Genomic DNA, 27557 nt, shown 5'->3' with positions numbered 1-27557 from the left:
CACAGTTTATGCCATTTTATTAATTTAATTACATTATAAATGCTACGGTCCAGATTTAATATAAAACTATGAATATACAAAATGCATGTTTACAAATTCACTTGGAATAGGAAATATGGAACCCAACTCAACCAAACGTTTTTCATATTATTTGCATAAAAATCAAATTAGTTGGGCTTCCCTGGTGGCGCAGTGGTTGAGAGTCCGCCTGCCGATGCAGGGGACACGGGTTCGTGCCCCCGTCCGGGAAGATCCCACATGCCGCAGAGCAGCTAGGCCTGTGAGCCATGGCCACTGAGCCTGTGCGTCCGGAGCCTGTGCTCCGCAACGGGAGAGGCCACAACAGTGAGAGGCCCGTGTACTGCAAAAATAAAAGAAAAAAAAATCAAATTAGTCTTTATACCTTACCACTTCAGAATTTCATTTTAATGATCAAGACAAGTGAGTGTGGTTTAGGAAACTACTTTATTTCATACTGAGAACATCATTTTGACCTTGAGGTGGTGTTTGGCACATAATGAACCACGCCCAAATGTTAAAGCTAAAAATAAATTTGAGCATTTTCAATGTAAAAACTTGTATACATGAATGTTCAGAGTATTATTCATAATAGCCAAAAAGTAGAAACAACCCAAATGTCCATCAGCTAATAAATGGATAAATAAAATGTGGTATATCCATATGATGGAATAGTATTGGTTAATAGGAAAGAACAAAACACTGATACTGCTGCAACATGTATCTTGAAGCTTGAAAATATTCTGCTAAGTGAAAAAAGCCAGACACAAAAGGCCACGTACTGTATGATTCCATTCATATGAAATGACTAGTAGATTACTGGTTACCCGCGACTAGGGGCAGGGAAAATGGGGAGTGACTGCTAATGAGTATGTGGTCTTTTTGGGGGGAAGGTGATGAAATGTTCTTAAGTTGGATAAAGGTGTTGATTACACAACTCTGTGAATATTCTAAAATCCACTTAACTGTACACTTTAAAAGAGTGAATTTGATGGTATGTGAATTATCGCAATGTAGATTTTTTAAAAATAAATTTATTTCATTTTTGGCTGCGTTGGGTCTTCGTTGCTGCGCGTGGGCTCCCTCCAGTTGCGGTGAGCGGGGGGCCACTCTCTGCCACGGTGCGCGGACCTCTCATGGCGGCGGCCCCGGCCCCCTCCCTCTCCCCCTCCTTCCCTCCTCCCCCTTCCCCCCGCCCCCCCGGGGGCGCATGGGCTCCGTAATTGTGGCACACGGGCCCAGCCGCTCCGCGGCGTGTGGGATCCTCCTGGACCAGGGGTCGAAACCCTGTCCCCTGCATTGGCAGGTGGACCCTCAACCACTGGGCCACCAGGGAGCCCTAGATTTAAAAAAACTAATGAATTAGAATTAAAATGTGAGATCAGCCTGGAAACTTACTACTAAATATTTTCAATTTTCTGGTTACTGATGATAAGATAGCATCCTTTTTTTTTCATCCTTTTAAAATGTAAAAAATTTACATCCAGCAAGGTTTTTCCTTCAGTACAAACAACAATGTAATTTAGATTTGGTTTTAACATAATAAGCATTTGCTGTCAGTTAGTCTTAAATTTGGAGATATTTTCATCAATGTTATTTGCTTTGTAAAACATAGTGATTAAAATTAATTTTAAACAGCGTTATATTGGGACTTCCCTGGCAGTCCAGTGGTTAAGACTCCATGCTCCCAAAGCAGGGGACGAGGGTTCCATTCCCGGTTGGGGAATTAAGATCCGCACCCTGCATGCCACGTGGCTGGGCCAAAAAAAAAGCATTATGTTTTATTGAAAATTAAAGTTCATGATTATGATCAGAAATAGAATACATCTGATTTTGGCATACTCTAAATATAGAAAAATTTCTTTAAAATTTCCAATAAAAATCAAGTAGTTTGAAAATTGGGGGTAGATCATCTAGATAAGGAATTTGAGGGTTAGGTGCTGTCAAATGACAAAACTAAAACAATTTAGTAATGAGTTTGATGCCCTTTATTCAAGGGAAAACAATCTGTGGATTGAGGTTGTACAGTGTCTCATAATCAGTGCAACACTCTTTCCCTTCCCCAGAGATTTTGGGCAAGCGTGAGTTTTAGAGCCTTAGAAGCTTCAATGCCAAAACAGGGCATGACTGCCTAGGAAGTCGGGGATTTCCTTGTAAGGCCAGCAGGTCCTGTTTTCTAGGGTCAGGTGAGCTAGTTAATAGTTAAGCTGAGTTGGAGGATTGTGATTGGTGTATGTTAGATTTCCTTGACAGGTGTGTCATGTAATTGCAGGCTGACGTAGATTTAGATTTGTGGTGTGGGCTGAGCCACTGGGTTGGCCTCTATTTTTTGGGTCCCGAAATATGAATTAACTTTAAAAGTACTTAACTAAAAGTAAGGAATTCAAATTAAAATTACTTACCAACAATAATTATAATCTTTCTTGTTTCAGTAACAATCTAAAAAGTCTAAAGTAAACAGAGGTGTGGTGTGATTTAGACCAGAAATGATCATTATTTTACCCATATTGAATTTGATTATTTAAATGTAGGTGAGAATTCTTTAGTAAGAGAGTGATGATAAATTTAAAATTCTTCTATTAGAGAATTTTAAGTTAGGTGTGATTATAGGAATGTTGTACACAGTGGTTCTAAAGAATCAGATCTATATAGTATCTAAGTGGCTTAATGGAGCAACTTATATGAGGCTTTTAGTTTTTAATACTATCTAGTACCTGTTGATTTTTTTCATTGCAAGAAGTACTGATTTTAGCACATGGCACATAAGAATGAAACTTACTAAGAAACATTCCACTACATCTAAAAAAAATTTTAAGAATTTGGCTCATTTGGTGTTGAAGAAGTGTGACAGTTTCAGTGATATCCCATCATCAAAACATATTAAATCTCAAAGTTAATGATTAAGTGAATGGGCTTTATTATATATACCCAGTAAGAACAGTATGATACGGATTCTGCATCTTACAAAAAAACCTATTCAAAATAGAACGCTGGGTGCTACAATACTTGAAATTCAATTCTCCAACAGTAATTTAGACAAAAAGGCCAAGAGTTGATATAAGTAGATATTTGCAGATTTGTGTGAATTTAGCTTTGTCTTGTTTTCCTTCTTTCTATTCTGCACTAATGGAGAGAAAGGGAAGATTACCCTGGAGCATTTTAGGGGTAGGGCTAAATGCGTACCCCTGGCTCAGACAGGGCTGTAAGTAGGGACAAAAGGCAAGGTAAGGACATTGGAGACTAGATGGAGAGGTGTGCAGAAATAAGTGGGAAGGAAAATGTCAAAGGTGGACTGTCCTTGGGGGAACTGGAAGTGAAGAGGAATCCTTTTTTTCTTCCTCTTTACTCAACTACTACAAGGTCTCCTACTTTAGAGAACAGAATTCAGGGTACCACCCTTATGGTGGTTCAGTTTTACATAACTTTTTTGTACTTGCTGGCTTAAAATCTAGTCACTGTAACATGTTCATATATATAATAGTTCATTTTGCCTTCTGAAAAACTTCCTTATTTACAGTTTAAAAAAACGTGGATTTACATTATGGGACTGCTTTTGATGTAAGTTAAGGAAAGTTATACAGTGTGTCAGTCAACAATATTTAGGTCTGACTAGGCTAAGCAGTGTCTTCAGGTTTAGGCCGAAGGATGTTAATGTAGTAGAGATCTGTTGATATAATCACTCCCATCTTTTTAAGTGTTCATTTTTAAAAAAATATTGAATGCTTAGTATGTGCTAGGCACTGAGCTAGATGCTGAAGATACATAGATGAAAGTCAGATGTCACCTTGAGGAAAAATTTTTAACTGGGGAGACCGTTAAGTATCAGACAGTCACCATAGAGTGTGTTCAATGACATAAATGCATGCATAGAGTAATATTAATGTGCCCAATTCACCAGTGGGGGGGGGGGTTATCTGCAAAAGGGAGCTGTATTTAAACAAGTGAAAAAAAGGGCATACCAGGAAAAAGAAAAGGGAGAAATGCTCCTAGGCAGAACAACATGCACAGTTTCAGAGAACTTGACCAGGTAAGTTTTAGAAATAACAAGTTTCCAAAACTTACTTTGGAAAGTAAGTTTCCAAGGTACTTTGGAACTTTAGAAGGTACTTTGGCTGTAGTAGTAGTAGTAGTAGTAGTAGTAGTAATAGTAGTAGTGGTGGTGGTGGTGGTGGTGTGTGTGTGTGTGTGTAGGGGGTGGGGGGGATGAATGAGAAAAGAGACAAAACATTGAAAGACAAGGCTGGGTATCTTGAGGGCCTTATTAACAAGCCATGTTAATGAGCTCAGATTTTATTCTGAAGGGTATGGGATGAGCAAATTGAATTTTTAGCATAAAGTCATGATCAGATTTTAATCATGAAAAGATAACTATGATAGCAATGTGGAAGATGTAACAGAAGTGTATGTAGAGGTAAAGAGACCACTTGAGATTCTACTGAAATAATCTGGATGAGTTGTGATTGTGAGAAAGACCTAAAATAGTTGCAGTAATTGCACTAAAGACCCATAATACAGGAGGTATATTTAGTGTATTTAATGGGTAGAGCTGACCTTAAGAAAAAAATTTTTTGAGGCTACCCCTCCAGTTATTTATCAGAATGTTATAATAAAATCATATATATACACACACACACACACACACACACACGACGATAAACTATAATAAAATTGCAAAAAAAAATAAAGCAAAATATACTTATAAACTTGGTATAAACTCCTTAAGCTCTTAACTCTTAAAGAACTATGAAACTAAAGTTTATATATTAAATGTGGAAAAATGTAAACTAATAAAATTAATATCTGTGTGCTACTTGATTTTTATTTTATTTTTTACAAATTGCCTCTTGAAACAAATACAGAGCTGACTACTGCAGTTTAGGTACTTTTAAATTTGGCACGTCTATACTAACTGCTGTGTTCCATATGTAATGACCAGCCTTCTCTACAGAACCTTTAGGAGACCTTTGTTCATTCTTTCACTGATGTCATTTAGCTTTCACATGCCCAGAAATAAGCAATTGTTACCTATTTCTGTTCTCATTTGCCTAAGACAAAGTACTGTTACATGGTGCCAACAAGGGCATCAACCTAAACACAACACAGGCTCTGGAATCACATGGCAGTGCTTAGTTGTAAGTGGGAATCAAGGTGATCTGGACTATATTAATTACTATAGATTAATGAAATAAATCAACATGAGGAAAAATATCTGGTAAAGAATTCAAAGATTCTAGTTTGAGAAACACTGATGTAGAGGTTATAAAAATCCTTTGTCATATACCTAAAGTTGAATTTGTTGAGTCTGACCTTGTGACTCCTCCATTGATTCCGACTTTACGCATCCAAAAAATATTTGACCACCTACTGAAAATATCAAGTGTCAAATGGTATAGAAGGTTCAAATATACTAGGGATTAGAAATTTGTCAACTAAGATTTGTTATTGAGTCATCTGTCACTGAGTGAAGTGGTTTTGACAGTTTAAGGAGGTCCGGGAGTGAATGGAAAGAGAAAAAAATGGAGAGCTTGGCTATGATAAGAAATTAGAAGGTAGGGTATTAGCTTAAAGGAACTCAACGGAGAATACTGTTTTTTAGAATGGGAGAGATTTGAGTACGTTTATAGTCTAGCAGGAGTCATGAGAGAGATGAGATACAGAATAGAGATATCAATCAATGGAGCCAGTTTCTTCACAAGATGTGACTGTAGGTCAAAAAGTATTTGATTTTGTACAAGGGGTAAACTTACCAGGGACTAGAGGGGAGATTAGAATGGGTAAAAATGAAGATAAATTCTAGGTGGGAGGAGGCAGGAGGTTGACCATTAATACTCAATGTTCTCACCTTTCTTAGTAAAATAGGAAGGAGTGCTATGGATGACAATGAGTTGGGCATGAGAAAAGGAAGTAAATGTGGAATCACTGAAGAGGGAAGCTGAAGAACTAACTAAAGAAAGGAAAGAAAGTCCTTGTTAAGGGCCTAAGGTAGAAGATCATGAATTTGTCGGGGCAATTTTCCATGTGGTTGTATACTTGTTTTCCCTTAGCCTTAAGAACTTTTCACATGTGTGTTTAATGCCCATAGGATTTGTTACTACATGCTTACAGGCTTGTATTGCTAATCAATGTGTGAATATATTTATGTGTGTGTGTGTGTGTGTGTGTGTATATATATATATATATATATATATATATATCAGTGCTTTTAAAAAATGGTATACTTTAGTACCTTATGTTGGTACTTTTTTTAAAGTGTAAGATCAACAGCTCTTCTCAAAACTTAATGTTCCCATCTCAAGAAACTCAAATGACAGAGTAAAAGTTTTTATGCCAAATGAGAAAGAGAGGGAGTGCGGAAAGAAGTGAGAGGCATTTTACATTTAATTATGATTCATCTAGCAGATATTTATTGAGCACCTACTGTGCATCAAGCTCTGAGCTTGGCTTGTGGATAAAGTTTACATAGTTTTCATACTTTGTTTTTTCCCCAGGAGTCCTTAAGTCTGTAAAACTAATAAGTTGCCTGGGTTGGAAGCTGAAGACTTGCCCACTCAGATTCTTTATCACTTTCCTTCCATCTCCAATCCCCACTTCCACTCAGGATACCTCAGATGGTTCTGTGGGTACCCCTAGTGTTCATTAAACACAGTCTGAAAAACCAAAGGTCTAATGAATATTAATACTGAAGCCTTGTTATAAGAATAATAGTCACATGTAAAACAAATAATATGAAATTTATTAGGGATATATGTAAAGACAGGCACTCAGATGAAGAGAATCTGGCCTAACAGCAGGCATGTGCTAAAGACAACAGCAGTGTGCTTAGGGTTGCCCAAAGAACCTATACAGTTTTACCCTGAAAGATGGAACTGAGTTATCCAGAACAAAGCAGTTACCTTTTACTCATCTCTCCTGGTCATACCACAGTAGATTTTGTTTTTTAAATAGCTTTATTGAAGTATAATTGACATAAAATAAATTGCACATAAAGTATACAATTTGATAAGTTGACATACGTATATACCCATGAAACTATCACCAAAATCAAGATAATGAATGTATCCATCACCACAAGTGTCCTTGTGCTCCTTTGTAAACTCTCTTGTTCCTATCCCTCTCTCCCCTCATCCACAGGAAACCACTGATGTGTTTTCTGCCACCATTGATTAGTTAGTATTTTCTAGAATTTTATTTAAAAAGAATCATACAGTATGCCCTATTTTCTTGTCTGGCTTTTTTCACTCAGCGTAATTGTTTTGAGATTTACCTATGTTGTGTCTCTTAATAGTTCATGTTTTAAAAATTGCTGAGTAGTATTTTGTTTTATGGATATGCCACAATTTCTTCATCCATTCACATGTCAGTGGACATTGGGATTGTTTGCAGTTTCTATTATGAATACAGCTGCTGTGAACATTGTTGTATGACTGTATGGACATAACGCTTTCATTTCTCGAGTAAATAGCTAGAAGTGGAATGGCTGGATCATATAGTAGGCATATGTTTAACTTTTTAAGAAACTGCCAAACTCTTTTCCCAGGTGGTCGTACCTTTTTACATTCCTACCAGCTGTGTATGAGAGTTCCAGTTCCTCCTGACTTCTTATGATTAGTCTTCAGTCGTAGCCATTCTAATAGGAATGTAGTAGTATCTCATTGTCCTTTTAGTTTGCATTTCCCTAGTGACTAATGATGTTCAGCATCCTTTTTTTTTCATTTTTCTTTTCAGCATCCTTTCACGTGCTGCTTTGCCATCCATGTATCTTCTTTGAAGAAATGTCTGTCTATATATTTTTTATCGGTGAATAATGACAGTTTTATTTATTTCTAATTTTTATGCCTTTTCCCTTTGCTTTTTTTAAAAAATAGATCTTTATTGGAGTATAATTGCTTCACAATACTGTGTTAGATGCTGTTGTACACCAAAGCGAATCAGCCATATGCACACATATGTCCCCATATCCCCTCCCTCTTGAGCCTCCTTCTCATCCTCCCTATCCCACCCCTCTAGGTCATTGCAAAGCACCAAGCTGATCTCCCTGTGCTATGCTGTCTATATTTTTTTGCCCATTCCTTGTTGGGTTCCCTTTGTCACTATTTATTTACAGGCAACACAGATTAAACATGTACAGCAGCCTTAAATGATTTTAAAAGTAAAGTCATAACAAGGTAATATATACATGGAGGCATATGAAAAAGGCATGAAGGACTTTACTTTGTGAGATGGTGGAATTTAAGGGTTGACTATATGAATCCGAGTATTTGTTTTTTATCATTAGCTAGCAGAACCACCTCAACTCATATTGCTTATTCCTTGTTACTTCCACAACTAAGAGTGTAGGCCATAGTATGCTAGAGCTGGCTTATGCTGCCTTATGAGTGCCAATTTTAAAATTTTTAGGAATTTTGCAAGCTGACTGTTAAACATAGCCTTTATTAGAAAATAATTGTATAAACTGAAAGTTACAGTAAGATCCAATATAGGACTTAATAATAAATACTTGAAACTCATTTCCTAGTTATTTTGCTGTTTTATTATTATCCACGTTTTTATGAGTATGTCTATTGTGTCCACATGGTGGAAGTATTATTATTTGACAGTATACGCCTCTTTCCAACTCTGTGTTCAGTGATGTCCTGTAGTAGCTTGAAGTGGGTCACAGTGGGAGTATTTACCCCAGAGAAATTTGCAAACATTACAATCAGAACTTTCCCCCATCCTGGAGGGAGTTGTTAAACTTACCGGCATACCAGTAAAGACAGAGCCCTTTGAACTACACTAACTTACTGTCCATGATGAATAATTGAAGCTTCAGTTACACAGAGAATTCACCTTTGTGAAACACTTAATTCCTCAAGAACAGATCAATATTTCTGCTACAGAATGAAGGTTATAACACCTGTTTTCCTTGCTGCTCAGTTTTTTTCTTATTTCCAAGTTCCCTAAGGTTGAGAATGCCAAAGTCTAAGTACTGGATAAGGGAGGGTGCTAATACATTATTTTTGTGATCCCAAATTTAAAAATACATAAAGTACTTTTTTGGAGTAGAACTAGAAAGGATGTTAAATACAGAAAATTGTAATGGGCAAAAAAGTAGGAAAGGCAAACAGCTCTATATAACCAAATTTCTATTCATGTAGGAATAAGGGAAACTAGACTAAAATGAGAAGGAGCAAACCATGATACAAGAGGAAGTACAAACTTAAAAAAGATGCTGGATGTTATTGGGAATTTAAAGTTACCCATTTGGTAACACAGTACAGCAGTCTAGAGATAATCAAACTGGGGGGGACAAACTATTAGTCCAAAAGATAAAGTGACTGATACGGTTGAGTGTCCATTACAATTAATTTTTTTAAAGTACTAGGAGAAGGGGGATGGGATAACTTGGGAGATTGGGGTTGACATATACACACTACTATACATAAAACAGGTAACTAATAAGGACTTACTGTATAGCACAGGGAACTCTACTCAGCACTCTGTAATGGCCTATATGGGGAAGGAATCTAGAAAAGAGTGGATATACGTAAATGTATAACTGATTCAGTTTGCTGTACACCTGAAACTAACAACACTGTAAATCAACGATACTCCAATTAAAAAAAAGTACAAGGAGAAATGAAGAATTTCAGAAGGAATAGAAACCATCTTAAATTTCAGGATCTAAATGAAAGGCATATACATTTAAAATATAAAACAGGGCTTCCCTGGTGGCACAGTGGTTGAGAGTCCGCCTGCCGATGCAGGGGACACGGGTTCGTGCCCCGGTCTGGGAGGATCCCACATGCCACGGGGCAGCTAGGCCTGTGAGCCATGGCCGCTGAGCCTGTGCTCCGCAACGGGAGAGGCCACAACAGTGAGAGGCCAGCGTACCGCAAAAAATAAAAAAAAAATAAAACAAACATATGCATATGACTTTCAATAAGACATTTTTTTATGTCTCACATGGAATTCAAATAGAAGTTAAAGAAAATGTTTGCCTGGATTATGGTAAAGGTACTATGACCTTAAGGTACTGGTAGTGACAACTTTTTAGAGTAATGTACATAAAGAGTAACAGTTTGGTATTGGAGGGACCAAACAAATAATCCTTAAACCAGTCAATGTCCTGTATAATAATTTTACCAATAAACTGGACAAAAATTTTATCAAATTAATCAGGTACAAACGTTTTGTTTTTTGTTTTTAAATGAGGAGGTAATATAAATTCCCAAGGAGATAACTTCCTTCTCTCTCTAGGAACTTAAATTTTTATGAAGGAGATTGAATGAAATGATCTCATATGAAAAATATCTAATAATATATGAAACTAACAAATGTAACAGAGAACCACCTGATGAACATTTCCACAATTAAAATTAAGTGAATCATTATTTTCTTACTAACCTTTTCCTTATTTCCAAAATCAACTCCTCTTCTGTCCTATTTAGATGAATATATTTTCTAGTGTCCAAGATTCAATATCAGAGTAATATTTTTTCTTTCACCCTTACCAGTCTCTACTGTGGGCCTTCAAATACATATTTGGACCTTATATTTTATAACATACAGTTTAAAATATTTTCATCATTGTATTTGCATAACCACTCTGAGTTAAGCAGAAGTTACTAACATTTCATCATTCTGTTGAAGAGCCTACAAGGTGACTGGCATGTGAACAGGAAGCAGAATAAGAGGTTAAATGACTTGCCCAAGTTGACAGGACCAGTAATTACAAGTCCTGTGATTCTAATGTCAACATTCTTTTATCTACAGACTAAATATATGTACAACTACTACCTGTGTGTTTTGATGGAGAGGGGGTAGGGAGCACCTGGTAAAATTTTTGACATTAAATAAAAAGAGTCCTTGCAACCTAAGTGTCCATCAGTGGATGAATGGATAAAGGAGATGTGTTACATATATATATACACTGGAATACTACTCAGCCACAAAAAGAATGAAATCTTGCCATTTGCAACAACATGGTTTGGACTTGGAGGGTACTACTCTCAGTGAAATAAGTTAGAGAAAGACAAATACTGTATGATTTCACTCATATGTGGAATCTAAAAAATTAAACTAGTGAATATAACAAAAAAGAAACAGACTCACAGGTATAGAGAACAAACTAGTGGTTACCAGAGGGGAGAGAAGTAGGGCGAGGGGCAAGATAGGAGCAGGGGATTAAGACGTACAAATGACTAGGTATAAAATAAGCTACAAGGATGTATTGTACAGCACAGGGAATATAGCCAATATTTTATAATAACTATAAATTGAATATAACCTTTAAAAATTGTGAATCACTATGTTGTACACCTGAAACTGATATAATATTGTACATCAGCTATACCTCAGTTTAAAAAAAGAAGAGTCCTCTTCAGTTCCACCTCTGGTAACGAAGAACTAGATGGTTTTGATCATGCTTCTGCTGAGAACAACTAGAAAAGCTGAGCCAAAACAAAAAAATACATCTGTTTAAAGGCACTGGAAAGCTACCAAAATGGTGAGGATTTCAGGGCCAAGTTCTAGTAGATGAAGACAGGTTGGAGATGCTTGTAGCATCTCTGCTGGAGGCATCTGTCTCTTCCAAAAGCAGCTAAGAAGGTGAACAGAGCTTTTTGCAAGTTCACAGGCCTAGGTGTGGGTGGAAAGGGAGAAAAACTAGAGTTGGGCTCACCAAGAAAGAGAAAAACACCTCAGTCTTACTGTTGAGATTCTAATGTGCTGTACCCTAGGAGTCAGAGTGAACTGAAAATAGATTGGAACTGGCAGGGACTGAATCATCTCAGGTCCCAACTGGATTGTAGTGATCTGAGGGTACTAATGGCCCTAGCTGCCTAACTGAAGTAAAAGAAATCCTCTCTAAAAGAAAGTAATGCTATCCAGAGCGTCAAAATATCTATACAATATTTTATATGTAATATCCCGCACACAGAAAACCATAATCAGGTGTATGAGACGATATGACAAGACAGAGAAGCAACCACAGAAACAGGACCCACAGGGATTATGAAATGAAGACTTCAAAATACTACGATTAGGGAATTCCCTGGCAGTCCAGTGGTTAGGGCTCGGCATTTTCACTGCAGTGGCCCGGGTTCAATCCCTGGTTGGGGAACTGAGATCCCACAAGCCACGTGGCGTGGCTAAAAGAAAAAAAACATATACTATGATTAATATGTTTAGGAACTTAAAATATAGGACTAAGAATGATTGTAGAGAATGGAAACAAAACCAAATGGAATTCTATTATTGAAAGATATAACAAATTAAAAACCCAGTGAATGCATTTATTAGCCAATTACACAGAGCTGAAGACAAAATTGGAGAATTGGAAGAAAATTCAGAAGAAAATATGCACACAGATTAACAAAGAGACTAAAGGATGAAAAATGGAAAAAATTTAAAAAGTAGAAGAGATAGAGTAAAAAAGAAAGTCTAACGTAGGTTTAATTTTTTTTTTTTTTAATTTTTGGCTGCGTTGGGTCTCCGTTGCTGCATGCAGGCTTTTTCTAGTTGCGGCGAGCAGGGGCTACTCTTCGTTGTGGTGCATGGGCTTCTCATTGTGGTGGCTTCTCTTGTTGCAGAGCACAGGCTCTAGGCGCATGGGCTTCAGTAGTTGTGGTGCACAGGCTTAGCTGCTCCACGGCATGTGGGATCCTCCCGAACCAGAGCTCAAACCTGTGTCCCCTGCACTGACAGGTGGATTCTTAACCACTGCGCCACCAGGGAAGTCCCAAATGTAGGTATAATTAAGACCCAGAAGGAAAAGCATGAGAGACTGTAACAAAGTGATACTGGAAGAGATGTCTCAAACAAAAAGCATCATGCCTCAGATTCAAGAAGCACTATAAACCTTAAGGAAAAGGCAAAGAAAACAATACCTAAGCACTTCATATTAAAACTGCTGAAAACCAGAGAGAGGAAATGTTGAGCATCCATAGGTATGTTTTCCATAGAAAACAAAGTATTCTATCAAATGAATGACAATAAGACAGCTGCTTTGCAACCAAATGGTGCTATCTTCAGAGTAAAATAAAATGTTGCCAACTTAGAATTCATATTCAGATAATATAACTTTCAAAAGTTAAGACAATATAAAGGTATTTTCAAACAAACAGAAAATGAGAATTTGTCACCAGCATCTCTGCCTTGGAGGAAAGAGCAGCCTTCGAGCAGAGAGAAATGATCTCAGATGGAAGCTCTGAAAGGGATGAAGAACAATGAAAAAGAAAATACATGGGTAAATCTCAATGAATATTAATTTTACAAAACAATGCTGATATACTGTGGTGTTAAAAACATACAGATTTAAAACATTAACACCACATAAATTGAGAGGAGAGGATAAAGTGGTCTAAGGTGTTCACACTGTCTTGGAAGTGGATAAAGTACTAGTATATACTAGACTTTTAGATGTCCAGTATGCACATTCTAATTTCTAGAGTAATTAATTAAAGAATAGTAAAAGAACATATAGCTAAGAAGCCAATCAAAAGGAAAAGGTGGAATAAAAAAACCTGATCTATCCCAAAGGATAAAGAAAGTAGAGAAAAAAGAGTGAAGAACAGGGGAGACAAGAAACAGTAGGATAGCAGCTTTAAAGCCCGATGTATCAGTAATTACATTAAGTGTAAATTGATTACCCCAATTAAAAGTCAAGACTGTTGCCTTGGATTTATAAAGATACACCTTTAACCTGTTTTCAAGAGACAACCCTTAAATATTAGAATGCAGAAAGTTTAAAGTGGAAAAATATGCAAAAACGAACAAAGACTGTCGCTATGCTAATATCGAAGTAGATTTTAGGCAAGAAGCAATACAAGGATAAAAAACTCATGTGTCAAGAGTCCTAACAGGAAACAAATGATACACTCAAGGGACTTCCCTGGTGGCACAGTGGTTAAGACTCCACGCTCCCAATGCAGGAGGGCGGGGTTCTATCTCTGGTCAGGGGACTAGATCCCGCATGCATGCCGCAACTAAGAGTTCGCATGCCACAACTAAGGAGCCTGCCTGCCACAACTAAGACCCGGCACAACCAAATAAAATAAATTAAAAAAAAATGACGCACTCAAGATCATTTAAGGAAGCTGTTTTGTTTCTTTTTTTTAAAGAGAGGGACTAATTACAAATTTGTGTATAGGATATGAGAATTACAAGGATAGTTCTGTAACCCAGGGCTAACAGCAGGAGAACTATACCTCCCTTAATCTCCAAGAGACAGAAGAAGTTAAGCAGTCTCGAAGGAGAGAGAACTGTGAAGAGTTCATCGTGAGAGAGGCAATGACCTTTGGTCAAGGTACACATCCAGTTCAAGGCAACCTCTAATGGCAGGAGCCAGGAGGAATATAAATGCTCATCTCACTCTTTTCCACCACAGTCTCCTTCCATCAGCTACAATGTGATCATGGGGTGTCAATTCAGTCATACTCTCATCGGAAGCCAAAAACATTATCCACCCCAGAATTTTTCATACTTGGTAGGGGAGAAAAGAAACAAGTAACAAAACATAATCATAGTTTCATAAAACCTGTGTTTTAGCTGGTCATGAGGACTAGGTTCATAAGCATAGCTGCTTTCTTTCACCACCCATTCTAGGTTTCTCCCACTCAGCTTGCACCTAAATTGAATGGAGTTCTTTACCACGTGTGGCGACCCAAACATTCATTCGTATAAGATGAATCTTAGTGGAGGTCCTTTTTGGGTTACTCTAGTTTTCTTATTGGACTATCAGCCAAGAAAATACTAAGAAGCAATCTTGGTGAATATCATACATTCCATATATAGTCCTACTTACTCCACTGTGTAGCAGCAATCCAATTTCCCCCTGTTAAAAGGAATCTTTCACCCTTGGCAGTAGTGATCCCCTCCCTCCTCTGTTGATTAGTGATAGAAAAAGCCCAAACCTGCCAGCAAGCACTGTCCACTTCTAATTCACTGAAACCATGTTTCCTAGGAAGCATTCCTCCCTTGAGTACTAAAACCTCCAAAACCACTAAGTCTGAAGTTTCAGGGACCAAAAAATTCCTCAAGTGGTTTATTAGGCATAATAAAAGAACCCAACACAGATGCATACATATGTACACCCAAAGACATACACAACAATGTTCACAGCAGCTCTCCTCCTAGTAGCCCAAAAATGGAAACATCGGGGCTTCCCTGGTGGCGCAGTGGTTGAGAGTCCGCCTGCCGATGCAGGGGACACGGGTTCGTGCCCCGGTCCAGGAAGATCCCACATGCCGCGGAGCGGCTGGACCCGTGAGCCACGGCCGCTGAGCCTGCCTGTCTGGAGCCTGTGCTCCACAACGGGAGAGGCCACAACAGTGAGAGGCCCGCGTAACGCAAAAAAAAAAAAAAAGGAAACATCTCTGATGTTTATCAACAGTAAAATGGATAAATAAATGTGGTATATTTATAAAGTAGAATACTGTATAGCAATGAAAATGAATGAACAACTGCTCCAGGTAACAACGTGGATGAATCTCACAACGTTAAATAAAAGAAGCCAGACACTAAAGAATACATTATTCAATTTATATAAAAGTTAACCACTGTCATGTATTCAATTTATATAAAGGTTAACCACTGTCAAACCTAATCTTTGGTGTTAGAATTCAGGATGATGATTACCTTTGGGAAGGAAGAAGAGCAATGACTAAGGGACATAGTTATTGATGTGGGTGGTGATTACATAGTTATCTTCACTTTGTGGCAAGTCATGCTGAACAATTATATTTGTGCATTTTTCTATATGTTATGCATCCTTTTAAAAAAATTCATATAACTGCCATCTTGTGTATAATGTATAATTTCTCTGGATGCTTTTAAGTGTTTTTCTGAATTAGTTTTATCAGTTTGACTGTAACATGATAGGTGTGACTTTCATTGCAATTTTTCTGCTTGTGATTTACTGAGCTTTTGTGGATTTGTAGTTTTATGCTTTTCACCAAGTTTGGAAAACATGCCACCAGTTGTTTGTTTTTTTTTTTACAAAATTAGTCATACTGAAAATAGAGGGACTACTCTCATCTCCACTCTGCATACATTTTGGGAAAGGTGGCACCAGATACTGATTACTGATTTTAAGTATATACTTAATTCTTTAGGTCAGCATCCCCAATTTGCAGGTTATTGTATCCCAGCTGGCCTCATAAATGGAACCAGCTTTCCAATTTGTTCTCTCCAAGTTTTTGTCTAGCCTGTCAACTCATAAGCCGCTGACAACAAACCAGTGTATACCCTTACCTCAGGCCATGTCTCCTAAAATTCTTCCCTATGGAAGGATTTCCCTTTACTATTCTGGGTCAGGGCCACTAATGAGTGGTGGTGGTGTGTAGTGACCACTCACATCCAGCTATTGCCAGCTCACTGCAGATTCTTCCATGAACAAACAGGACCCATGCTTTTTTCTCTTCCATTAATTGGTCAGAAAGAACTCCTCATGAAGCCAATTTATATGGGTTTGGGGGGAAGTGCTGAAGGAGTAGAGTCAGGGACTATAGGAGTCTGAGTCACCTGCTCATTTAGTTTAATTGTAGCCATGTCCCAGTCTCATAGGGAGTAGACTGCTTCTGTGCTCATCCAGTTGTATGGTTCGGTGAATCAGATAACACCAGTTCATGATGGGTGGTTTTATTATTCACATGGTCACTTGATGTCCCATGATCAGGTGTTCCGTCTCTACCAGGTAGCAGGAGCAAATCAGGAGGTGCTTTTCAAAGAAACAAAACAAAATGTTGTTGGCTGAGGCAGATACATCCTTACTCCAAAACCAAAGGGTTTATGTTGTAATTCCCCTATTGGAACTTACCCAAGGCTTCATTTAACATCTCTAACACACGAACTTCCAATACCATTGGATCTGCCCAATCATAAGGCCCAACTGGCAAGACAGTTTGCTCTGGGCCCCACTCAAAACATGTAGTCTTATAGTTATCTGAAAACAGATAAGAGCAGGTCACCCTAATATACTTTATTTTGTTGCCTCCAGAACCCCAAAAGGCCTGCTACACATTTTTTCCTTCTTCTTTGTTATAATGGTAGAAAACACAACTACCTGTCATTTATTTGAATGGATATCCTAACATGTCTTAGGCCACTGCACCCCTAGAAACTCGGTGCAGGTCCTGGAAGTTTTGCAGGGTTTATCTTGCATCTTCTGGCAGGCATATGTCTTATCAAATCATGCAGAATGCTTGCTACTAGGTTCTAGCCTGCTCACTAGGTTCATTTAACATAATTTCATTGCCGTAATAGACCAGTGTGATAGTCTATGGTACAATGATATGGTCAAGGTCCCTCCATACCATAGAGACAACAGGAAAGCTGACACAGCCCTGAGACAAGACAGGGTGTACTGTTGTCCCTGCCAGTTAAACGCAATCTGCTTTTGGCTTTCTTTCCTGACTGGAATCGGGTGGGGGCGGGGCAGAGCGCGTTTCCAGATCCGTACCTGTGTACCAGGTCACAGTCTGTACTAACTTCCTCCAGTGCAGGTACCACACCTGGATAGCTGCAGTTGGCACCCCACCTGATTAAGCTTTGCAACAATCCACTGTCATTTCTCACTACCCATCTGGTTACCACACAGGGAATTTAAATGGGAATCTGGTACGAATCACCATGCCCGCATGGGGGCACTAACTTCTGTACTGCTTTTCTTTTACTGTCTTGGGAGGGAGTGGTAACAAGCAATTCTGAACTTCTATGTAGTCCTTCCTACCATAATGCTCAATCTATTGGTCAGAAAACCAAAATGAAGATTGCTTCAATTATTAAAATATATTTATTCTTACTACACATCTGGGGCTGGAAAAATAACCAGTGTGGGTCTCTCTGGGCTCACTGTTAGCTAGACTCTGGCCAGGACTCCATCTGTCACTTGACTTTCTTAGGCCCCCTATTTAACCAATAAATAGCCACCGGAGAAGGATTAGGGCAGTGATTACCTAACTTGCTCACTGGAATTACCTGGGGAGCTTTAAAAATACAAGTGCCTGGGTCTCACCCACAGAACTTATATGAGTTAATTGGCTTGGGGTGTGCCCTTGGCTTTAGAATTCTAAGGTCTTCTTATGTGCAGACAAGTTTGGAAACCAGTGGGTTAGGGGAAGATTCATGGTTATACCACTGGGGCTGCATTGCAGGTTCCTCCGCTAAAGGACCAAATCTCTCCCGATCACCAGGAAGTACCAATTTAACTGTAATAACACAAGTTAGTCTACATCTCAGAATTTTTCCACCTAAATATGTCAAGCAGCACCTTAATAGGTTAATCTATTTTATTTCCAGGGACCTCAAGATCATTTAGTATCCATTACTACTTTTCCCTGTGGGTCAAAACACTCTTGTTCACATTTTCGTTTTTGGCTTATTATGGTAATTGTGCCCACCTTGTCTCTGACAGTTGTACGCTATCATATGATCTCTACCACTTTAGACTTCTTTATTCCCACTGAGGTCAGGAAACTCAATTCTACCACAGCTTTCATCACCATCATTTTTGCAAACAAAGGAGAACCACTTCAGAGCTCTTTGGGAATGCTGGTGCTCCCATCACCAATGCTTTTTTTTTTTTTCGTACGCAGGCCTCTCACTGTCTTGGGCTCTCCCGTTGCGGAGCACAGGCTCCGGACGCGCAGGCTCAGCGGCCATGGCTCACGGGCCCAGCCGCTCCGCGGCATCTGGGACCTTCCCAGACCAGGGCACGAACCCGCGTCCCCTGCATCGGCTGGCGGACTCTCAACCACTGTGCCACCAGGGAAGCCCCACCAATGCATTTTTTAATGACTTGGTGAAAGTTGAGGATGGCTAAGGAGCCACTGTACTCCTTCCTCTATGGTATGCCAGGGGATTTCTGATATTCTGAAATTATTATTTCAAATTTTATTTGTAGGCCGTTTATTTTTATTTTGGGAGCCATTTATTATTTGTAGGCAGTTACTGAGTCCAAGGCTCATCCTAGCAAACTATTAATGCCAACATATTAAATCTTAATTCTCAGGTAAGTTTGCCTTGATTAAACCTTATGTCTACTTTCCCTCGGTGTAACACCCTTAGAACCCACTTCTATATATACTCCCCAGGTTCCTGCTGGTCAAAACGACAAGGTCTTAAACTCCTCTGTAGGTAGTCTCTTGCCAGAGCAGGATGCATACTTCCCTGATGGGGAGGCTATGTTGGGATGGAACTGGGAGGTGGTGAGGGTAAATTCTGAGGACAATAGGAATCAACTTATAAGAGAGCTGCCCCAAATGTAGTCACTGAAAGCCTCTATGCAGAGGAGGCTGGTTTCCTCTGAGAGCAAAGGAAGTTCAGGGGAATATGAAGATTCAGAGTTCTCAGCTTCTTTCTTGTCTGCCCAACTATCCCCATTCTGTGTCTCAGGGCCCACTCCTTTCCCATCAATGCTAACCTTAGTGTAAGAAAACTGGAAGAACTGAGCATTTAATTAGTACTACGAATCTACCTTATCTGCCCACTGATTACAGAAGATGAAGGACTCCTTCAAAGCTACAGTGGAGGAGTTCTGATCCCCTACAAGCATTCTTAACTATATATTAATAGTTTTCATATTTTTCTTTTTCCTATGTACAATGTGTTTAGGACCATAAGAGAAGCCTGGTGGGTTCAGAATCTTTATAATTACTATGATTACCATGGTGATACTTTCTCTCCCCTCCCCTCCATCTTCACTCCATCCCATGCTATTAATGGTCATCACAACAGTACTGTAAGCCATGGATTATAACCTGTGGTCCTTGTACCTATAGCAATGAGGTTATCCTTGTGATTGATTTTACATGTGTGTGTATGTGTGCATATAAGCCAATCCCAGAAGCCCATTGTGAGGATCCATTTCCTGTGATAACTCCTGGTACCAATTAATCTATCAATTAGGGTTATAAAAAGAAATAGAAAGCACACTCAAAATAAGAAAGGAAAAGATTGGTAAAATATATTAAACTTAAGAACTTTTTTCCAAAAGATGCTATTAAGGAAATGAAAAGACAAACCATGTTATGGGGAAGGATATTTGGTGCACATATATTTGACCAAGAACTCATATCCAGAGTACATAAAGAAGTCCTAAAGTTCAATAAGGAAAAGAATGACAACCCAACAGAAATATGGATAAGTGACTTGAACAAGCACTTAAAAAAAAGAGGATCCCCAAATGGCAAATAATGTAAGATGGTGTTCAAGCTCAATAGACATCAGGTAAATGCAAATTAATGCCAAATCAGATACCACTACACACCTATCAGAATGGCTTAAAAAAAAAAACAAAACTGACAATACTAAGTGTTGCCTAGGGTGTGGAGAACATGAAACTTTCATATACTGCTGGGGAGGATATAAAAAACATAAACTTTGGAAAACTGTCATTCTTTACAGTTTGAATCTACCTCAATGACCAAGGAATTTTAACCCTATGTACTCTCTCAATAGAAATGTCTGCCCACGTACACCAAGTGACATATGAAAGAATGCTTGTGGTACCATTATTTGTTAGTAGCCCCAAAGTAGAAAAAACCCAAATAGCTACAACAGAATGGATATATTTATTTTATCCACATAATGGAATATAGCAATGAATATGAACAAACTACTTCTACAAACAGATGAATCTTACAAATATAATGGTGAAATGCATATTTAATCTCTCATGTATGATTCAAAACCAGGCAAAACTAATCTATGGTTAGAAATTAGAATGAGTGGTTACATTTGGGGAGGACGGGCAGGATTGTTACTGGGAGGTCACATAAGAGGTTTCCATGTAACTGGTGATATTCTATTTCCTGGGTGATGGATAGAGGAATATTTTTACTTTATGATAGATACTTCATTTATTTCTGCAGTATGCTGTATTTCAGTTTTTTAAAAGGGTGGTCCTAATAAGATTAGGAACTACTGGTTATGCCTACTTGCCCTTCTCCATCAATTCAAACACTTCTTCCTTCAACGCCCAGTTCAGATTCCACAACTTACTTGAAGCCCAACAACTTCAGCTAGACTTATCTTTCTGCTTGGTTTTCATTACATTTCCTGGGAGACAGTATAATACAGTAGAAGTGGTACAGGCTAAGGGGCTTGGGCTTTAATCTGTAAGGCAATAATAAGCAAGAGAGTGATGTGGTCATATTTGTATCTGCTCACCATGAATTTAACTCATTATAACAGTACTTATTTACATTTCTTTGAATATGCAAACAAAAATTTACATACACATGTAAGTGTAAAAATGTCATGTTAGACTGTTACAATATTTGCTCCCAATGAATCATGCCTCCTTTGTTTATGCCTTTTTGCAATGTGCCTTTGCCACCTTAACTAACAAAAGGTAGTTTATTTCCCCATTTCTTGAATCTAGGCTAGCCTTGGGACTTGTTTTGACCACAGAATGCAGAAGCTGTGACTCTGTGCAACTTCTTTGGATGAGGTTTAGAAAGGCTTTACAGTTCCTTTTTCACCTTTTGGAACACTGCCCTGGGCCACTATGCTGTGAATAAGTCTGGGATGAAAGACCACGTGAAGGGAGCCATGTGAATGAGCCCAGAGAAAACCAACAGAAAAACTTTCTAGCCAAAACACAGCATGGTGAGAAATAATAAATCATTATTGTCTTAAGCCATTAAATTTTGTGGTTGATTTGTAATGCAGGAATAGATAATCTAGTCTATTATGGCAGAGACTGCTATTGTCTCTCAGTGTCCCTTCTTCTCCCTCATCCTTTAGTATTAGAACCCCCAAGTTTTGGCTTGGTACATTGCTACACAGGCAAGGACTATATTTCCTAGCTTCCCTTGGAGGTCTGGCCATGTGACTACATTCTGGCCCATGGGCTATAAGTGGAAATGATGGCTGCAAATTCTGTGACATGCCCTTAAAAAGAAGAGGTATACTGTTTTTCCATTTCCCATTCCCAGATACATCTTGGCAGGAGCTGGAACAACCACCTTAGGCCATGAAATAGAAGGCGCATATTGAGTATAGCTGATTAACAAGCCTGGATCCCTAACACCTGAGGCTGCTGTATCAATCTTGAACTGATTATTTCTGGACTGTTACGGAACAGAAAAAAAAAACCTTCCATCTTATTTAAGTCATTATTATTTCGGCCTTAAAGCAACCAAACCTATATCCCAAGTAATATGTATTTTCCATTATTCCCCCCATATAGTTATATACAAATACTCATGTGTGTATATATACATCTACAAATATAAATATTTTGAGTGTAAACAGGCACAAACACAAATATGCAAACCATTTATGTGTGTTGACGATTATGTTTTATAGACTGGGATCATATTATACACACTTTTCTTCATCTTGTTTTTTTCTCATTTAAGCAGTAGTGTTGGATTGGCCAAAAAGCTCCTTCAGCTTTTAAGTAAAAATAAAAGACACATTTTTCATTTTTACCAAGAACTTTATTGAACAACGTATTCACCGTTTTGTTCCACTAACTTCTGCCATTTTTCAGGCAACTTCATAATTCCATCTTCCCAAAACTTTTTATGTTTTTGAGCAAAGAACTGTTCCATAGGCCTTTTACAGTCTTCCAGGGAATTGAAATTTTTTCCATTAAGAGAATTTTGTAAAGACCGAAATAAATGGAAATCCGAAGGTGCAATGTCTGGTGAATATGACGGATGAATCAGAACTTCCCAGCCAAGCTGGAACAGTTTTTGCCTGGTCATCAAAGAAACATGCGGTCTTGCTGATGGAAGGTTATGCGTTTTCTGTTGACTAATTCTGGACGCTTTTCGTCAAGTGCTGCTTTCAGTTGGTCTAAGTGGAGGCTGTACTTGTTGGAATTAATCGTTTGGTTTTCCAGAAGGAGCTCATAATAGAAGACTACCTTTCAATCCCACCATATACACACATCACCTTCTCTGGATGAAGACCCGCCTTTGGTGTGGTTCATTTCACTTGCCCCACGATCTCTTCCATTCCACATTATTGTACAGTATCCACTTTTCATCACCCATCACAATTTGTTTTAAAAACGGAACATTTTCGTAATGTTTCAGTGGAGAATCACATGCGGAAATACGGTCAAGAAGGTTTTTTTCACTTAACTTATGTGGAACCCAAACATCAAAGCGATTAACATAACCAAGCTGGTGCAAATGATTTTCAACGCTTGATTTGGACATTTTGAGTATGTTGGCTATTTCCCTCTAGCAATATCGTTGACTGTTCTCAATTAATGTCTAGATTTGATTGCTATCAACTTCAACTGATGTACCCAACCATGGAGCATCATCCAGTGAGAAATCTCCAGCACAAAAGTTCGCAAACCACTTTTGACATGTTCGATCAGTCCCAGCACCTTCTCCATATATTGCACAAATCTTTTTTTGCATTTCAGTTGCGTTTTTACCTTTCTTGAAATAATAAAGCATAATATGCTGAAAATGTTGTTTTCTTCCATCTTCAATATTAAAATGGCTACATAAAAATTCATCAATTTTGGGACTTGCCTGGTGGCACAGTGGTTAAGACTCTGCACTCCCAATGCAGGGGACTGGAGTTCAATCCCTGGTCAGGGAACCAGATCCCACATGCATGCCGCAACTAAGAGTTCACATGCCACAACTAAGGAGCCCACCTGCCGCAACTAAGGACCTGGCGAGCTGCAACTAAGAAGCCTGCCTGCTGCAACTAAGGAGCCCACGTGCTGCAACTAAGGAGCCCACCACAAGTAAGACCCAGTGCAACCAAATAAATATTTTTTAAAAATTCACCAATTTTGATAAGGTTTTTTAAATGCACACTGATATGACAGCTGTCACATACAATCTAACAAAATTGTTTTGAATGAAGTTAAAGACAGCTAAGCGCTATTAAAGCTGTCTTACAGGAAAAAATCGAATCAACTTTTTGGCTAACCCAATATCTTGTGGAAATCACAATTCAACTCATACTGCTTTAATTTATTCCTTTCCATAAGATACAAAAACTGTAATTAATTCAACCATTTTCCTATTAATGAGCTTTCATTTTGTTACTTGTTTTTTGATACTATGGATGATACTACAGTGAATATTCTCACAGATAGACCCTTACGTAGTATTTTATACCTATAGGACAGATTCGCAAGAATGATGTAGCTAGGACAAAAGATATTTGTAGTTTAAAACATTTTAACACAGGTTGCCAGACTGTTTTGCAAATAGGTTGAAAAAGTTCACATTTATACCAGCAATGTATAATACCCTTTTAGTTGGATCCCTACTGGCAACAGGTGCTATTGGTCATTTAACATTTTGCCCATTCTGAAAAGATGTCTCACTTCACTTGTAACAGGAGAAATGCATAATACTACACTAAGATTAAACATTTTCACTTATCAGTCCCAAATCCAAAAGTTTGATAACATACTCTAATGACAATGCTGTGGGGTCACTCTTCCATGTTGTTTATATAACACAGGGAAATCTGGCAATATCTATCAAAATCCCACACACATTACATACCCTTTGATCCAGCAATCTTATTTCTGTGAAATCTTGAACATGTGAGACAAAATTATAAACAGTATTATTCATTACTACACTGTTTTCAAAAGCAAAAGACTGAAATCAATGCAAATATCCATCATAAGGGCTGGTAAAATAAATTCTGGTATTCTTGTAGTGAAATACAATGCAGCTGTTAAAGGATAAGAACTCTCATTATGGAGCTACTTACATAACTCTGAGTTGTGAAACACAGTGCATTATTATAACCTTTGCTTTTTTTCTTTTTTTTAAGGAGAATAAAATAAACTCATATTTGTATAAAAAAGCTCTGGGAAATACTTGAGAAACTAATCAAAGTGGTTGTGAGACGAGTGGTGTTGGCATGGGAAATGGGTGGATGGCAGATATGTGGGGGAAACTTCAACTCAAAACATAAATACCTATCCACCTATCTAGATACACAAACACACATTACATTTGAATGAATTGCTCCTCAAAAGGAAAAGAAAAAGAAAAATAGTTCCAGTAGAGTGAATTCCCCAGTTTCCTTTATGTGATTTTTGTCAAGTCAATTTAACTATCTGATCCTCTTTCTTCAACTGTAAAACAGGGATAAGATCTGCTTCACAATGCTTTGGTGAGCACTAGATTAGCTCTGTCACTTAATAAACTGACACTTAATAAATGTTAGTTGAATTTAAAAAAAAAAGGTTTGCCAATCTGTTACATAGGCCTAATTGGCATCTCATTATTTTAGTTTGCAGTTTCCTGATTTCTTCTCTTGTTTCTTTTTTTTTTTTTTTTTTTTTTTGGCGGTACGCGGGCCTCTCACTGTTGTGGCCTCTCCCATTGTGGAGCACAGGCTCCGGACGCGCAGGCCCAGCAGCCATGGCTCACGGGCCCAGCCGCTCCGCGGCATGTGGGATCATCCCGGACCGGGGCACAAACCCGCGTCCCCCGCATCAGCAGGCAGACTCTCAACCACTGCACCACCAGGGAAGCCCATGATTTCTTCTGATTTTGAGCATCTTTTCACATTTGGATTTACCATTTGCTGAGTTCGTATTCTTTGCCCACCCATTTTTCTGTAGAATTGCTTGCTCCCTTTTTTCTTTAATATCTTTTTTTTTTTTTGGAATTTACAAAGTGGTCCCATACTGTGTATATCTTTTCTTTTCTTTTTTTGGCTGCATTGGGTCTTTGTTGCTGCACACGGGCTTTCTCTAGTTGTGGCGAGAGGAGGCTACTCTTCGTTGTGTGTGGGCTTCTCATGCGGTGGCTTATCTTGTTGCGGAGCACGGGCTTCAGTAGTTGCAGCATACGGGCTCAGTAGTTGCAGCACGTGGGCCCTAGAGCATGCCGGCTCAGTAGTTGTGGCTTGCGGGCTCTAGAGCACAGGCACAGTAGTTGTGGCACACGGGCTTAGTTGCTCCGCGGCATGTGGGATTTTACTGGACCAGGGGTCAAACCTGTGTGCCCTGCATTGGCAGGCGGATTCTTAACCTCTGAGCCACCAGGGAAGTCCCTGCTTGTTCCCTTGATGTGAATTTCTAAGAGCTCTTTTAATATTACAGATGTTAAACTTCACTGTACATATTTTTCTAAATGTATTATATACCTATTAACTTTAACTATGTTTATATTTTTGCATACAAGTTATTTCTTACACTGATAAATGTCTCTTTTAGAAGAACGTGTATTCTGCTGTTTTTGGGTTAAGTATTCTATAAATGTCAATTAGATCCAGTTGACTGATGGTACTACAGAGTTCAACTATATCCTCACAGATTTTCTGCCTGCTAGATCTATTGATTACTGAAAGAGGGGTGATGAAGTCTCCAGCTATAATAGTGGATTCGTTTATTTCTCCTTGAAGTTCTGTCAGTTTTTGCCTTAGCTGTCTTAAGGCTCTGTTGTTAGACATACACACATTAAAGGTTGCTGCATCTTTTTGGAGCATTGACTTCTTTATCATTATGTAATGACCTTTCCTATCACTGATAATTTTCCTTGTTCTGAAGTCCGTTTTGTCTGCATATAGCAACTACACTTTCCTTTGATGAGCATTAGCATAGTAGATCTTTCTCCATTCTTTTACTTTTAACCTATTTGTGTCTTTATATTTAAAGTGGGTTTCTTATGTACGGTTCCTGAGAAAATAGAGATCTAGTAAGGGATGCTGGCTTCCTCCCTCCAAATTAACCCTGGGTAGGTACAGAAAGGAAGTAAGGGCTTGAGGAATAAAATCAAAAACTGTGAAGAAACCCTAGTTAGGGTCAGAAGTTTTTAAGTATTGTTCCTGCCACTCCCCCACTGATCATCCCACTTTGGGACAATCAGTTCCAGACAACTGATTACTACACAAATCATCAGCAACAGATCAGGCTTCCCGGCATAGAATAATGTCTGTTAAAGTGAGCTGCTGATGAAAAAGCGTGTGGGCTGACCAGATATTCTAGAGCGGTGGACAGTCACTCCACCATTCCTTCCCCAAACCTCCAGGGTTTTGGTGGATTACAACAGCCTTCTGCTGTTGAATTACGAATTTCAAGGCAAATCTTTACTAAAGGAGTTGTCCAGTGAAACAGGAACCAACAGAGATAGAGCACTATACTCTTCTGTGGTGCCTGGAGCCTTCCGCTCTCTATTCCTTCAACTTGTGGGAAGGGGTAAAACTAGGGTCTACCCTTTTGCTTATCCTCCACATCCATTATGAGAGAGAGCAGTAGAGAACATGAGCCTGTGAACCAAAATATCTAGACACCTGAGGAGTATGATCACCATATGACACAACAAATTAAACAACATATACCAACTGAAACAGAATTATAGGAACAGATATTTAATTTTAAAAAACAATTCAAATTTAATAGTTTAAAAACAATCCAATTATTCATTCAAAAGATTTTTATTGTGCACCTATGAACTGTCAGGCACTGAGGATTCATCAGTGAACAAGACAGGCAAAAATCTTTGTGTACTTTCTAGTGGTGCAAAGTGGCCTGGGGCACAGAGACAAAAACATACAAACACCTAAATATCTAACTAACCATTAAACCATTTTAGAAGGTAATA

The 27557-nt window shown here is 38.5% G+C and overlaps 1 long non-coding RNA gene across 2 annotated transcripts in view; it reads right to left on the bottom strand.

Moving 5' to 3' along the window:
• Positions 1-27557, bottom strand: part of LOC109548551 (uncharacterized) — a 35676-nt gene continuing 8119 nt past the window's right edge. Inside the window, exons 3-5 of one of the 2 annotated variants that reach the window (XR_002174652.3) lie at positions 16817-16942; positions 11354-16717; positions 1-361 (exon numbers count right to left, since the gene is read on the bottom strand). This is a non-coding gene — a long non-coding RNA (uncharacterized lncRNA). The remainder of the gene's footprint in view (positions 362-11353; positions 16718-16816; positions 16943-27557) is intronic. The other variant, XR_002174651.3, reaches the window with a different exon arrangement.

This window comes from Tursiops truncatus, chromosome 5, assembly GCF_011762595.2.
Source record: "Tursiops truncatus isolate mTurTru1 chromosome 5, mTurTru1.mat.Y, whole genome shotgun sequence".
Classification (NCBI taxonomy): domain Eukaryota; kingdom Metazoa; phylum Chordata; class Mammalia; order Artiodactyla; family Delphinidae; genus Tursiops; species Tursiops truncatus.
Note: the sequence above shows the minus strand (reverse complement) of the source record. Positions and strands in the feature narration are given on the sequence as shown.